The sequence below is a fragment of the Ictalurus furcatus genome, chromosome 10 (genome assembly GCF_023375685.1).
Source record: "Ictalurus furcatus strain D&B chromosome 10, Billie_1.0, whole genome shotgun sequence".
Taxonomy (NCBI): Eukaryota; Metazoa; Chordata; class Actinopteri; order Siluriformes; family Ictaluridae; genus Ictalurus; species Ictalurus furcatus.
This window is the reverse complement of record NC_071264.1, coordinates 9,344,238-9,358,088: the sequence shown is the minus strand read 5'-3', so window position 1 is coordinate 9,358,088 and position 13,851 is coordinate 9,344,238. Positions and strand designations below refer to the sequence as shown.

Genomic DNA, 13,851 nt, shown 5'->3' with positions numbered 1-13,851 from the left:
AACAATTTTTTTTTTTGGCTCCTGTCTACTGACGCGGACATAATATCAATATCTTAGACAAAATACTTAAGTGCCTAATTCTTCTGCACAGCACTATGTAAACTGTTTAATGACGTATTAACCTCTCGATGAGAAACATCTAGTTCTGAACATCGTCCCGTCACGCTGTCAAACAAACATGCAACGAACGCGACATCGAGTGTCAGCTTTTGATATGAATGCTGTGATTTAAGGCACGTAATCACAAACTGTTTCTTTGTATTATACAGCCACATGAAACCTTGATGAGAGCAAAGGGTTGATTAAGCTACATCACTGTCAGCAGCTAAGAGAGAATGAATGGGTCACAGATCAGCATTGGCACAGTGTGTTCCCTGGACAGATCGCAGATAGCACAGCAGCTGATTAAAGCATGTGGCCAATAGAAGGCATGTGGCCTTCATGTGTCTGATAGATGCAGTATATACAGTGGTTTTAAACTGCATATTCTGGCTGAGGACCACACATACTGCCATATCAGGATTGGAGTACAAACAAAAGATGGTGGTCTAGCCTGATAGATTGTCCTTTTACTGTGTGCTTCTGCAGCACCTTCTGTCCGACAGCTGCACAAGCATGACTGCGGGCTCACCTCAAGGAGATTGTTCAAAGGACAAGACATTCCCAGGACAAATTCCAACACTGGGACTCTTTTATCAAGCTAGATATGAACGGACTTATTCATCAACTGTTCGTAGGAGCATTTAGACAAGAAATCTGGTATTCATGAAAATCCAGTCAGTTTGGAAAAATGTCCGAAAGATCAGTAATTAAGTCAGTAATGTAAACCTTGATTAATAGGCTCGAATAATCGTATCATTGACATTTATACTACATGGATTACTCTGTAAATATTCAAATAGCATATTTATTTCAATTACACGCAGAAATTTAGTGCAAATTTTGTGAAACTCAGTTTCATATCAATGACTCGAAAGAAGGCAATCCAAAACAAATCCAGAAATGAGGACAAACAAGACGAGCCATGCAATTAGGACAAAAGAAATGGCACCCAATAAAAGCAATCAGAGTTAGTCGGGGCTTATGGTCAAGATCGAGACATGATTAAGATAAAATGGGCTGGAGGCTGAAAGGACACTAAGATAAATGCACAATAGTCTTGAGACCGGCCTCAAAAACTACAGTTGTTGTTACTCAGTTTTTATTTGATGCATTTTCCTTTCGTATAACCCTTGTACATTGTATCAAATTTCATTCGTTTGTGAAAACCGGATGAACCAAAGAAGGCTTTCAAAACAAAAGCAGGGCAGGTTAAACGGTAACGGCATCCACATTCCTCAGATAGAGAGCCAGACTAGACGGCTGGTGGGAATGATGCACGTCCTGTCTGCATGTGCACGTCCACTGTCCTCATATAGGGACAGAGTCTGAACGTTCACATACAATACATCTGATGAGGACTCTTCACCTTTATTTTGTAGATCAGAGTACATTCTTTTCATTCGTATGTGTTTCTTCACACCCCAACAAAAAAATGTCACCAAAGTGTCACCTAATCAAATTCCAGGAATTCTTTCCATAAATACCTCTCAGCTCTTCTAGTATCATGCTCGGGGAGGATGCAGCATGACTGGGAGGAATCCACTGCATTCCAAACCTATTACTGGTTAATTCCCAGTGCTTACAACGCAAGATGTGTTGAAATTGTAACTATGCATGAAGTAAAACAATTGAGTGGGTTATTGTTGTCTAGCACACACATCGTGTGCATGAATGCAGTCTCAGATGGACTGGAAGGAACTAAGCGTTCTGTAACTTTGAGGTATTGTACAGTGCTGTTGTCCTGCAGTCTTTGTTAGTTGTTTGTTGTTTTTGTTGTTGTTGTTGTTTTTGTAAATGGTTCTGTCTTTGCAGACAAAGTATGCAATGCAAGTTAAAGTATGCAAAGCAACGGTTGTCAAAGAATGACCTCACTAAAGCAAAAATGTGAGGAATGAAAGTTATTTTAAGCGAATGTGTAAGCATCAGTATGGAATGACGACATGCTGTATTGAAATATGGTTACTATATACACAAATAATGCCTGTGGAAAAACATTGCTACTGCTGCGACACGTTTTTACTCTAAGGTCTAAAAAAAAAACGGCTCAAACTAACTTTACTTATTTTATGTGTTTTCTACCCAGAAAGGGAGGCAAGATCAAGCTGTTTTAGTATGAATGAAATAATGTGAAATATAATGCAATAATACCACAGTAGTGGGACAAAACCCGAGTTTAATGGCCAAGACCAACCCACTTTTTTTTTCCTGGTGGAAGAACTTTGATAAATGAAGTGACAGTTCAGTTCTTACTATCCCCTTATATTTATTACTGACATGTTTCAACAAGAATGTAAAGCGCTCGATGTGAATAGCTCCATAGGAATCTATGGCCCTTAACACTAGATTGTTAATGAATTAATCAGAACTAAAATATCGTCTAAATATCCAATATTTATCCTTTGACTTGCTGCCCAGACAGAGGTATGGCTGCAATGGCATTACGGAACTGAAAATATCTAGGTATGTAGGTTGTAAATATGCTGTGTATGCAAAACAGCCCAAGAACTAGAAACATTCTGCAAAGAAAAATGCATTTGCATGCTGGAGCTGTGGTATGGTGTCCAAACTTTTACACATGCCACATTTACTTTCTCTCTCTCTCTCTCTCTCTCTCTCTCTCTCTCTCTCTCTCTCTCATATCTTTTATATGAGATATTACTTATCTTTTTTTTTTGCTACAGAGGTTGTGTTTACTTCCTTTCACTTCCAAACCCAACAAAATATGTGATATGGCCTGGGTTGCACAAATATTTTGCATACAGCTGTATGTCTATTTTGCATACAGCTGTATGTCCCCTGTGTGCATGCATGGAATGTGAAATGTCAGGCCATATAATGAAGATGCATATCACTGTATGCTCAACATTAAGGTCAATTTAGATGTTCAGTAGTGATACCGTCTGCTTACTATTCCTGTAATTTAAGTGAGAAACAAGATTAAAGGAAATGGTGGTGGTTTCATCAATTTATCAATCATTTATCTTTAGTAAACCGCTTTATCCTGAGTTAAAGAACGCAGGAACCCTGGACACAAGGGTACTCATATATGTCCCTATGAAATGTGCAAATATTAATGTTTTAAAAATGATTAGGAAAAACTGCTCATCATTACATGTCTGACTAGAATAGTTTTTTGATTTTCTATTAAATATACCTTCAAAAAGGGTAGCTGCATAGTCATTTTGGAGAAATAGGGTTTTGAATAATCAACGTGAAAGTGAACTCATGTTGTGTCGGGGTATTTCGATTCCCATTTCACTGAAATGGTATAAGTAGTCTATAAACTGTAATACTGATACAGTGTGTTTGGTAATATGTAGTCATTACCAGAATGGACTTCACCCAGCAGACCTGATCTTTCCTGAGCAATGATACAGCACATGCAGTCTTTTTTTTTTTTTTTTAACCAAGCTTGATTTTCAATGCTATAATCGTGACAGCATTGCAGGAGAAAGTTGATGAACGGTTAATGTTAACATGAAATGCAGAGGCTTGTCAGTACAGTCCCCCTCATCAACCTCATCAACCACAAAGATGAGTAAAATGAAAAAGATTTCAGAAAAGAGATAAGATGAGTAATGCACCGGTACAGTACTGCAGAAGAGCATGATGCTTCTCAAGCAGCCGGGCACTTATCTAATCCATGACTCGCACACGCTCAATAAAATAAAGGTCAGGCGAGTAAGCATACTCATATTTTTCTCTCTGAGTGAGAATAGGGTGGGAGTGGGGGGAGTACAAGCTTTCTGAATCTAAAGGTTACACGGCACACACACAAGCACACAGGCGCACACACTGGTGGGTGGCGTGTGTGGGCGGGTGAGTAGAAAGAACTCCTCCACGTCAACGGGAGAGATGCTGCCATGGTAGGAGTGTGAATTGTTGTGCAGTCTGCTTCTGCAGCACTCGCAACAGGCATGCAGAAAGGGATGAAAGGAGAACTCGAAGATAGACAACGAGTAAGAGAGGAGTGCAGAGTGTGCAGGCTCATCTTCAGATAAACGTGCACCGTGATAAACCCTGCATTTCTGTGTCCTGTCTCATTAACTCATCGAAGGAAGAGATTAGAGTAAAGAAAGAATGTGAGGTATTAGAGTCATTCGAGTTATATCTCAGGCAACAAAATCTTTTGCATGCATTTTGCTTTTGAAATGAGAAACACGGTTGACTGTAACAGGGTTGAGGTTTTTAGCACAGAGTTAGAGGTAATTAAATAAATAAATAAGCAGTCAATCTCACAATATCGCTGGAAATCAATACAAAAAGAATCTTGACGATCCTCAGAAGAAGAACGTTCTTCTTCTTCAAGAATCTTCAAGAAATTTGAATCATGCAACTGCTGGTTGAAAAAATATGTAGTAGCTGTGAAGGTGTGAATGTTCTGGAACGTCAACAAAATGGACGTGGTTCATAACCTACAATGGATGACTTAAGGAAAAGGATGGGGTTTTTTTTCCAGTATGAGATGGGAATGGATTCATGCATGAATGCAGAGACAATAAGATTTAATTCAAGTTCAAGTTCACTTTACAGTCAAATGTTTCCAGAATACAAAGTACATGAGAAACAATGAATGAAATTGTGCTCCAGGGGCACGCCATACAAGACAACATACAAGACGACAGGGTAGGCAGAGAGTTCACATGAGTGGGAGAAAAGGCATTGTGCAATTCAGACTGCATGTGGAGTGAATGGTGCGAAGTAAGTGATACGGTTTAAAAGTTAATAGCGAATATTGTAAATAGTGGAATACTGAGTAATACTAAGTATCACTGCTAATACGAGTGTAGTGAAAGGCATGATACAACAGGATGAGGATGACAAACACTAAACTGTGCAAAAAAAGATGCATATGAGGTACGTTTAAAATGAGGACGTGCAAAGTTTATATGTATTGAGGGAAGAGGATGTTGTATGTGAGATGAGTCTGGTGAGGTATGAAAAGCCAGCTGCTGTTGAAGATCCTGATCGCCTGAGGGAAGAAGCTGTGTGGGAGGTGTGTGCTGAGATGCTACAGAGGTATTGCCGTAGAGGAGGGGGTAGAACAATGCATGAACTGGATGAGAGGAGTCCGTGATTATAGACTGGGCTCTTATCCTGCATCTGTCTAAGTAGATCTGCTGGAGTTGTAAAACATCACTGTCGATTATTTTTGATGCAGTCGTCTGATCAAGTTGTTGGGCCTGTGTGCTCAGATTGCCAAACCGCACTGTAATGCACCAAGTCAGGACACTTTCTATTGTGCGCCAGTAAAAGTCGAGTACGGTTGCTGGATTTTTCCAAAAGTTAATGTTTTCATTTATTTATCTGTTGCATGCACATAGGTTACTGTGAAGGACACCTTTCCTATGTTTAAAATGTCATTTACCTTACTTTTACTTTACATACATATTTGTAAATGACACCCCAATTGAACACCATTTAATGTTGATGTTCGTGAAGGTCAGGAAATACAACTGCGCAATTTGTTAATCATTTAATCACTTGATATTTGTAGCATGACATGACATATCCACCATTCTCGTGGAAATAAATAAAGTTGCAGGTGGTCGCTTGTTGTTGACATCAGGAACGGAAAGCACAGTATGAGACAAATGGCCTGCAATGTTATTTATCAGCAGTGAAAAACATCTACCCAGAAAACAACTCAGGCATTTCCCTGAACAGCCCCCACAGATTTTACCCTTCCTCAGCTGCTGCCCAGTGGTGTGTTCAAGCAGAGGACATGTATAATAGAGGGGGAAACCCAGCCACAGCACCCACCAAAAAAAACAGGAACAGCTCACCTCTACAGCCTTAGCTATAGTTCAGTTTAGCCTCACCATGCTCCTCTAACTGAAACAACCAAAACATGACCTAATTCTGCAAACGCCTCTGCAGAAACCGTGGCGAGGTATGGAACAAGACATTCAGAGTTAGGAATGCTTTTGGGCATGTCAGTTTCTGATAATGGGAAGAATTTGCTGCTTAAAGAGAACAATGTGATCCAGAGGTTCCTGAGTAAAATAGAGGGAATGGGAGGAGCTGACGAAGAAGCGCTGACTCACAGAGTAGAGATGTATGCTATGTTTTGCAGTGACTCAGCACTGGCTCCCTTAGGTGATGAAACATGTTTGCAACAGGCCTTCCAGCACAGCAGTGTTGAGCTGGAACTTTTGATCATTGCACTAAAAACACAAATCAATGTGCAAATGAAAAAAAAAGAAAAAAAAAAAGTCTTCAGATTAAAATGACATGAACTATATAAGAACTGAAGTTGATTTGGTTCTGCTTTACATTTTAAAATAAATAAATAATGCATCATGACATGCGCTTGCCATCGATATTTAGTCTAAACCTACATTTGCTTCCCTTGTGAGTATCTGTTGCTTGCATCCCGCTATTATCTGTCTGATATAAAAATAGTATCCTGGTCAAATCACTCTCACTCCCAGACACATTTTCCAGACACCATGAGGAAAACAACACACATCAGTATGTTGGGAATCCAGACAAGTTGCAAGACGTCTAGCCTGCCTGGCCCATTGGTTTCCTGCAGAGGGTGTTTCAGACAGGACCCCAAAACATGTCTGGCCACCTCATGAGTCAAAGTCTACTGGTTAAATTGATGTAACAGCTCAGGAATTTACCTCAGCCTGTCCTGGCTGGCTGCCTCTGCACCACAAAGACTAAACAACAGTGAAGAGATAAGCAGGGCAAAGGAACAATAATAGTATCATACTGACACCTGCTGGTTTATCCGGATTGAAGAAAATGCACTTAAATTACCTTTTAAAACTAAGCATTTTGGTTATTTCTGATTTATGATGCACATGCTAAACTTCTTAGATGTTGCACTTCCTAATAGAAAGTACTGGTTAAAATGGCTTTAATATATTGCATTGATTTGATATAAATATATATAATAAATCAGATCAATAGGTGTAGCTCACCTTGATCAGCAAATCATTATACATGCCAGAATTTCCCTTTATGGGGGGAAATAGTTGGGATGGCATGCTGAGTTTGTTCAGCCAAGATAAATCTAATGACGATCAGTATGGCTTCATAAGATGGTGGACATCCTGAAGTACTACCAGTTTCCAGCATACCATGTAAACATGAAAACAAACAGGGTGATTTAAGAGCAGTGTTTCCCGGCAGGGTACAGGGAGTCCTGTAAGGGAGGGTGTAGGTGGCTTGCGATTCCCATCAGTACAAGAGCCAACAGAGTAAACACACACACACACAAAGAGTATGCAAACATATCTGTAGCCTGACCAGTTGGTTTGCCGATGATGCATTCTGTGTAGTCAATCAGATTGTTGAAACCGTCCCTCATAACCAATCAGTGGGCTTGTTTTACCAGATGTGGGTGTGAAGTTTCAGTAAAGTTTTAGACTTGCAAGTGGTGTTGTAGCTCATGATATCACTGCAAGCTATATTAAGAGTTGTGCAATTGTGCTGCGTGTCCAGCACAAGAGCAAATGATGTTTAGCCAGTGTGGGCAGGTAGTGTGAGAGGACAGAGCATGTGTGGTTATCTGAGCAGGAAGTGCATTGACCTGTTGGTGGATAAAAGCTTAAAGGCGGTGTACCCAGTGTACCTTGTGCAACCCAAAAAGAGTGCAGAAAATATTAGCTGTACTCCTGAGTCATCAGGTGCATTGGACAAAGCTGTACCCTGCAAAGTGTTTGATGTAAATGCCCGGTACAGAAGAAGAAATTTACAAAAGTCTAATGTGGGCAGCATGGGTCTTCCTGGAATATGAACATTTACTGATACTTCAGCAAATCCAGCCAGATCCAATATATAGTTGATTTTCTCTGTCTATACATATTTGGATTTTGTCCACATACTTTGACCGTGGTAATTATATATTAAATTCAAATTAGATTTGATCTGTTTACCTTCAACCATCACACTAGACTTGTTATGAAGTCCTCAGAACCAGTGACTACAAGGTATCAGATATACAGAGAGGCTAATGAGGCTTGTTGAGGCTCGGTTTCCAGGAGGGGCTCCCTTGTGACCAGGGAGTGTGGTGCTTATTTGTTTTCTGTTTCCTCGAAACCCGCCAGCACGCCTCATATTGGAGGGAAAAAAGATTAACAGGACCGCCTGCCACCAATCAACAGGCATGGAATAGGTTTTCCTTTTTCAAAATCCCTCTGAGGGGGAAAATCACAGAGTAAATTAGATTTTCCAGACCTATTCTGCTGTTTTGTGGGGCCCAGTCAGCCCTGTGTGTTTTTGTGTCCCCCTCCCACCCGCTGCCCAAAATACCATTTATAACTTTTTTATATATATAAATATGTCCAACATAGATAATGAGTGATAATGGCACAGGTCAGAGCTTGTCCTATTATGAAAAGATTGCTGTTGAAATGAATATCAGGAAATGACCAGACAAGTTAACTTTTTTGTCAGTGGCATGAGATAATGTTGACGAGTGAGTTTACAACACAAAAGAACTGACATTACCTTCAATTTCCCTGGCTGAAAGCCAAAATATTGTTACACTGTCAACACTCCAAGTGCTTTTTCAAACAGTAAAAACGTCTGAAAATAATATACCCTTACACTTTGCTGACAAGCACACTACACGACCAAAAGTATGTTGGTACCTGACCATGACCCCCATTTGCAACAAGGTTGGAGGCACATGACTGTCTAGAATGTTTTTGTATGTTGTATCGTTACAGTTTCCTTTCACTGGAACTAAGTGGCCCAAACATGTTCCAGCATGACAATGCCTCTGTACACAAAGTGAGGTCAAATAAAGACATGGTGTGCCAAGGTTGGAGTGGAAGCATTTGAGTGGGCTGCACAAAGCCCTGACCTCAACCCCACTGAACACCTTTGGACACAAACTCAATATTAGTTCCATGCCTTTGGAATACGATGTTCAACAAACACATAAAGTATTCAACAAACACATAAACTAACTGTTATGTTTAGGCATCCTAGTACTTTTGGCTGTGTAGTGTATGTGCTCATAAACCTTAGGTATACACTTCCACATTATAGGGGTAATGTAAAATTGGTAAAAATTTACTTTAGGCAGTGATCATAAAGCTACATGACACCTAAGCTCTTCATGATCATTTGACATAAACATATATAGACATTTATAAATGCTTATTCCATCAGGTGTCAGCTTTCATGAATACTACATTTGTCAAATTTGGTGTCAAGTGACAGATTTTGGCAGCACAATGAGTAGGTTTGCCATTTCACAGCTCCAGTTTGGTTCAGTCCTAAGCTGTGCATTGTTTCTGTGCATGCTCCATCTCTGTCCATGTGGATTTCCTGGTTCTCTGGTTTCCTCCCATGTCCCAAACATGCTAGTAGGTGGATTGGCAAAGGTAAATTGCCCCTAGTGTGTGTGCATGGTGCCCTGTGATAAAATAGCATCCCATCCAGGGTGTATTCTCTCCTTACGCCCAGTGTTCCTGGGATCAGCTCCACTGCAACTCTGACCAAGATAAAGTGCTTACTGAAAGTGACTGAGTGAGTAAGTCAGTCCATACAGGATTGCACTGAGATGTTTTCTGATTGTTGCGGCAAAAAATGCTTGATTTTGCTGCGGCTTTAAAAAAAAAAATCTAAATTTGAGAAAGTACTTGAATTGGCGAAATTGCAGGTTTAACGAAACTGTCTTTCACAGTGATGTTTGTTGGTTAATGAGACCTTTCAGTTGTACTCATGTACGAGGCATGTGAATCGAAGCTGGCTTTGGCTGAATGTGCGTTGTGATGACATCTTGGCTCAACTCCGCAGAAAAGTAATTTTAAGTCATTTTCCCAACTTTTTTGAGATGTGTTGCAGCCATCAAATTCAAAATTACCTTATTTTTTTTCTTAAAATGGTCCATTTACTCAGTTTAAACATTCGATATGTTGTCTATGTTCTGTTGTGAATAACGTATGGGTTTATGAGATTTGCAAATCATTGTATTCTGTTTTTATTTACGTTTATTTACATTTTACACGCCGTCCCAACTTTTTTGGAATTGGGGATTGTAGAACGAGTGCATTAATTCAAATATAATTATTTAAATTACAGCCTACTGTCAGAGAGATGCTGTTATGGAAAATTAATCCATACCTTCAGACTCGAGGATTCAATGTCACTTAAATGTAATTTAAGTCAGGCCAAACATCAAACATCAAAATTGACCAAACTTTATTAGAAATGATGTCTTGGCCTGATCCTTTGCAAAGGTTTAACAGGTTTTTGTCAGTATTTCAGATTCTTATGCAAGTGTCATGTAACATTATTAACACAGCCCACAAATAAGCTGTTAACAAAAAATATTAATATTTACAAATAATCTCATTTAAACAAAAGAAGAGTAATTTCATAATAACAAAATGGTTGACATCTCACCAGACCTGTTCAAAGAAAAACATCAGCATTGTAAGCTGGTAAAATGTTTCTAAATGCCCCCCCAGATAGTGAACTGTTTTTTTCCCTCATGTAGTCATAGCATTCCAGCTCAGAGCTAATGCATTCTGCGAAAGTGAGCTCTCTCAACATGCATGCCAGAGGATGTGAGGCCATGACTTATCTCCTGGACCAGAGGCTACCTCTATGACGTCCATTGGCGTCTCCAGGGACGCAGAAAAGCACATGACTGCTGGGCAATGTTACTGACCTGCAGCAGCAATATATAATCTCAACATGGCAACTCCACAACAGTTAATGATGAAGCATATTGAGCTTCATGTCGTAGCTATCAGTATGCAGGGTGAGTGCTCTTGTTATTTTTGTTGCAGATTATTTACAGCCTGACTTAAGTGACCATTCAAAGCCCCTGTAAAAGCCTAGAAACTCATAGTTTCTTGTCAGTCACAGGGGACGCCTTTACCAGACGTCCCCACATGGGAAATAGGGCAAGGGATTACTGTCAGGCTAGAACACCCTGATTCACCTCTAAGCTAGCACAGTCTGGAATAACATGCTGTTCATGACCCCTACTCACCCACAAACATCCAAACTCATACACACACACATATCCACACATATGCACATATACACCACCACAAAAACATGTCTAAATATTCACAGGATACTCATCACTCCTGCAGTGATTGCACAATATTTCCCTGTCATGAGTAGTGTTGCCAGTGTTTTCAGATTAATGCATGCTCAAAAAATCACTAGAATTGGCCAAATGACACCACAGACAAATTTGCATATTAATTCACTTATGATCATTCGCATATCGAACCATATTACATGAAAAAGAGGATTTTCTGAAGACGTTTTGCCTTTGATTAAGCACAGCTCACTCCGTTTTTAAAGGAAGGAAAACGTCCCAGAAGCTGCTGTAATCTCACCAAAATTAGACAGTTGAAGACTGGAAAAACGTAACCTGGTCTGATGAATCTCGATTTCTGCTGAGGCACACAGATGATAGGGTCAGAATTTGGCACCAACAGCATGAATCCATGGACACAACCTGCCTTGTGTCAACAGTCCAGGCTGGTGGAGGTAGTGTAATGGTGTGGGGAATGTTTTCTTGGCACACTTTGGGCCTGTTAATACCGATCAATCATCGCTTGAATACCACAGACTATTTGAGTATTGTTGCTGACCATGTGCTTCACTTCATGCCCACAATTTCCCATCTTCTAATGGTTACTTCCAGCATGATAATGCACCACGTCACAAAGCAAAAGTCATCTCAAACTGGTTTCATGAACATGACAGTGAGTTCAGTGTTCTTCAGTGGTCTTCCCAGTCATCGCATCTGAATCCAGTAGATCACCTTTGGGATGTGGGAGAACGGGAGATTCACAGCATGAAAGTGCACATGAAAAATCTGCAGGAATTTCAACATGGACCCTAATCTCAAAGGAAAGTTTCCAACATCTTGTGGAATCCATGCCATGAAGAATTGAGACTGTTTTGAGAGCAAAGCGAGACCCTACCCAGTATTAGTATAGTGTTCTTAGTAAAGTGCTCAGTGAGTGTATTTATTCATTTTTATCATTAATAGTGTAAAAAGCATTAAAGCTGGAATTTATTAATTTATTTCTTTTGCTTTAACTCCACTACTAGGCTATTCAATTTCTTCTCTTTAAAAAAAAAAAAAAAAAAAGTCCTGATGACTGGCAAAAATGTGCAGTTGTGCAACCCCTAACACCCATACAGACACAGACATGTTCCATGGTCTATATAATACAGATATAATATCAAATTCATCATCAGGTTTCAACACTACCTCTCAAAAAGAGGATTGTTTAGCATTAAATGCATATGCATTTCAGAATGTTGAATAAGTGATGATGGCTACTGGCATTACTGGCATTACTCTGTAAACAATATTACCGCCAAGGATGCTAAAACTTAAAGCATTAGCCAAAAAAACAGAAATTTCTAGCAATGGCACACATTGTACATGCTAAGGATGCAGCAGCTGGTATTCATAAGCATTCTCATTAGTTGCCTCATACAAACCCACTCTGGCTTCAAGTTGTGTATCCCACACACCACTACTCCATGGCTGCGAATGATCAACGATGGGAAAAACACAATAGTGAGAGTATACAGATGACGCAAAAGGCCATCTCCACTGTTGTAAGAGGAGAGAGCAAGAGAACAACGCTGAGAGGAGGAGTGATATACATGAGCCCACTCCATCTGTGGAGAACACAAGTAACGCTTTTAAAGGCCACAAAGCTGCTATTGTACGTTCGACGCAATCAGTCTAACAGTGACCATGCACGCTCAGCAGGCAAAGCTGTCACACACGGCAACACTGAATGTGACGCGTTACGCTATGCAAACCATGTGGGGTACTGACTGGTCTCGTTCCAATATCATTGAAATGACAGTAATGTCTAAATAAATCTGGGACAACCATCCAGTTCTGTTTTTACTGCATCGTTTATCATACATTACTACAGCATTTTAGTCAGTTATTCCAGAATGCATCATTTAAAACTGAAACAGGATTTTTAAATGTTTGAGAAATCCATGTATAACAACATTTTCCAGGTCTGTATAGCATAAATGGCTCCATAATGATTACTCATAACTAGCCCAAAACCAGCCTAATAACAAAAAAAAATTCCCATTGCCACCTCACATGGTCCATGGTTCGATCCTGAGCTCAGGATACTACATTTGTGAACCATTGTAATTTACAAAGTAGCCTCATACAATACATTTTCACACAGCTACACTAAAACCACTTAAATACTCACCAAAGTTCTAAAACTGTCTAGTGTTGTTACATACGCTCAGTGGCCACTATAATAGGAACACCTGTACACTAGCCAATTCATGCAATTATCTAATCAGCCAAATTGTGTGGCAGCAGCTCAGTAAAAAAAATTACAATGGACTCTGACCGTATATTGTAATAAATATTTGTACTTCATGTGCATTTGCTGTAGATACAATGACTTATATCTACTATGCCATTTCAAATGGGAAGTCAACTTGCACATGCAATAAAGTATGCATTTACAGCCTATTGTTTGCATTGATAAAGTTCAGCTTTCTTATTGATATGTAGAATATACTATATATGATTACCTCAATATATGCAAAATTCTGAACCTGTGGATAAAAAAAAAATTAAGTCATGACAGCAAGTCAAAAGGAGCTCACTTCTGCAGGAGAACTACAGGCAACACTGTATATAAATAAATATACCTGTACAGTTCTCCTTTAGGCTCCTTATAGGTTATAATGTAAGTTCTGGCAACTTGACACCACTTTTGTGTTATGGGTTTCCAACACCTCCAATCCTAC

General features: G+C 39.6%; 1 long non-coding RNA gene across 1 annotated transcript; it reads right to left on the bottom strand.

Annotated features, from left to right (window-relative positions):
* Positions 1 to 4,590: 4,590 nt before the first annotated feature.
* Positions 4,591 to 7,068, bottom strand: LOC128613971 (uncharacterized). The gene is made up of 2 exons (XR_008386962.1): positions 7,035 to 7,068; positions 4,591 to 6,269 (listed from the first exon to the last, which is right to left on the bottom strand). It is a non-coding gene; the product is annotated as an uncharacterized LOC128613971 (long non-coding RNA).
* Positions 7,069 to 13,851: the final 6,783 nt, after the last annotated feature.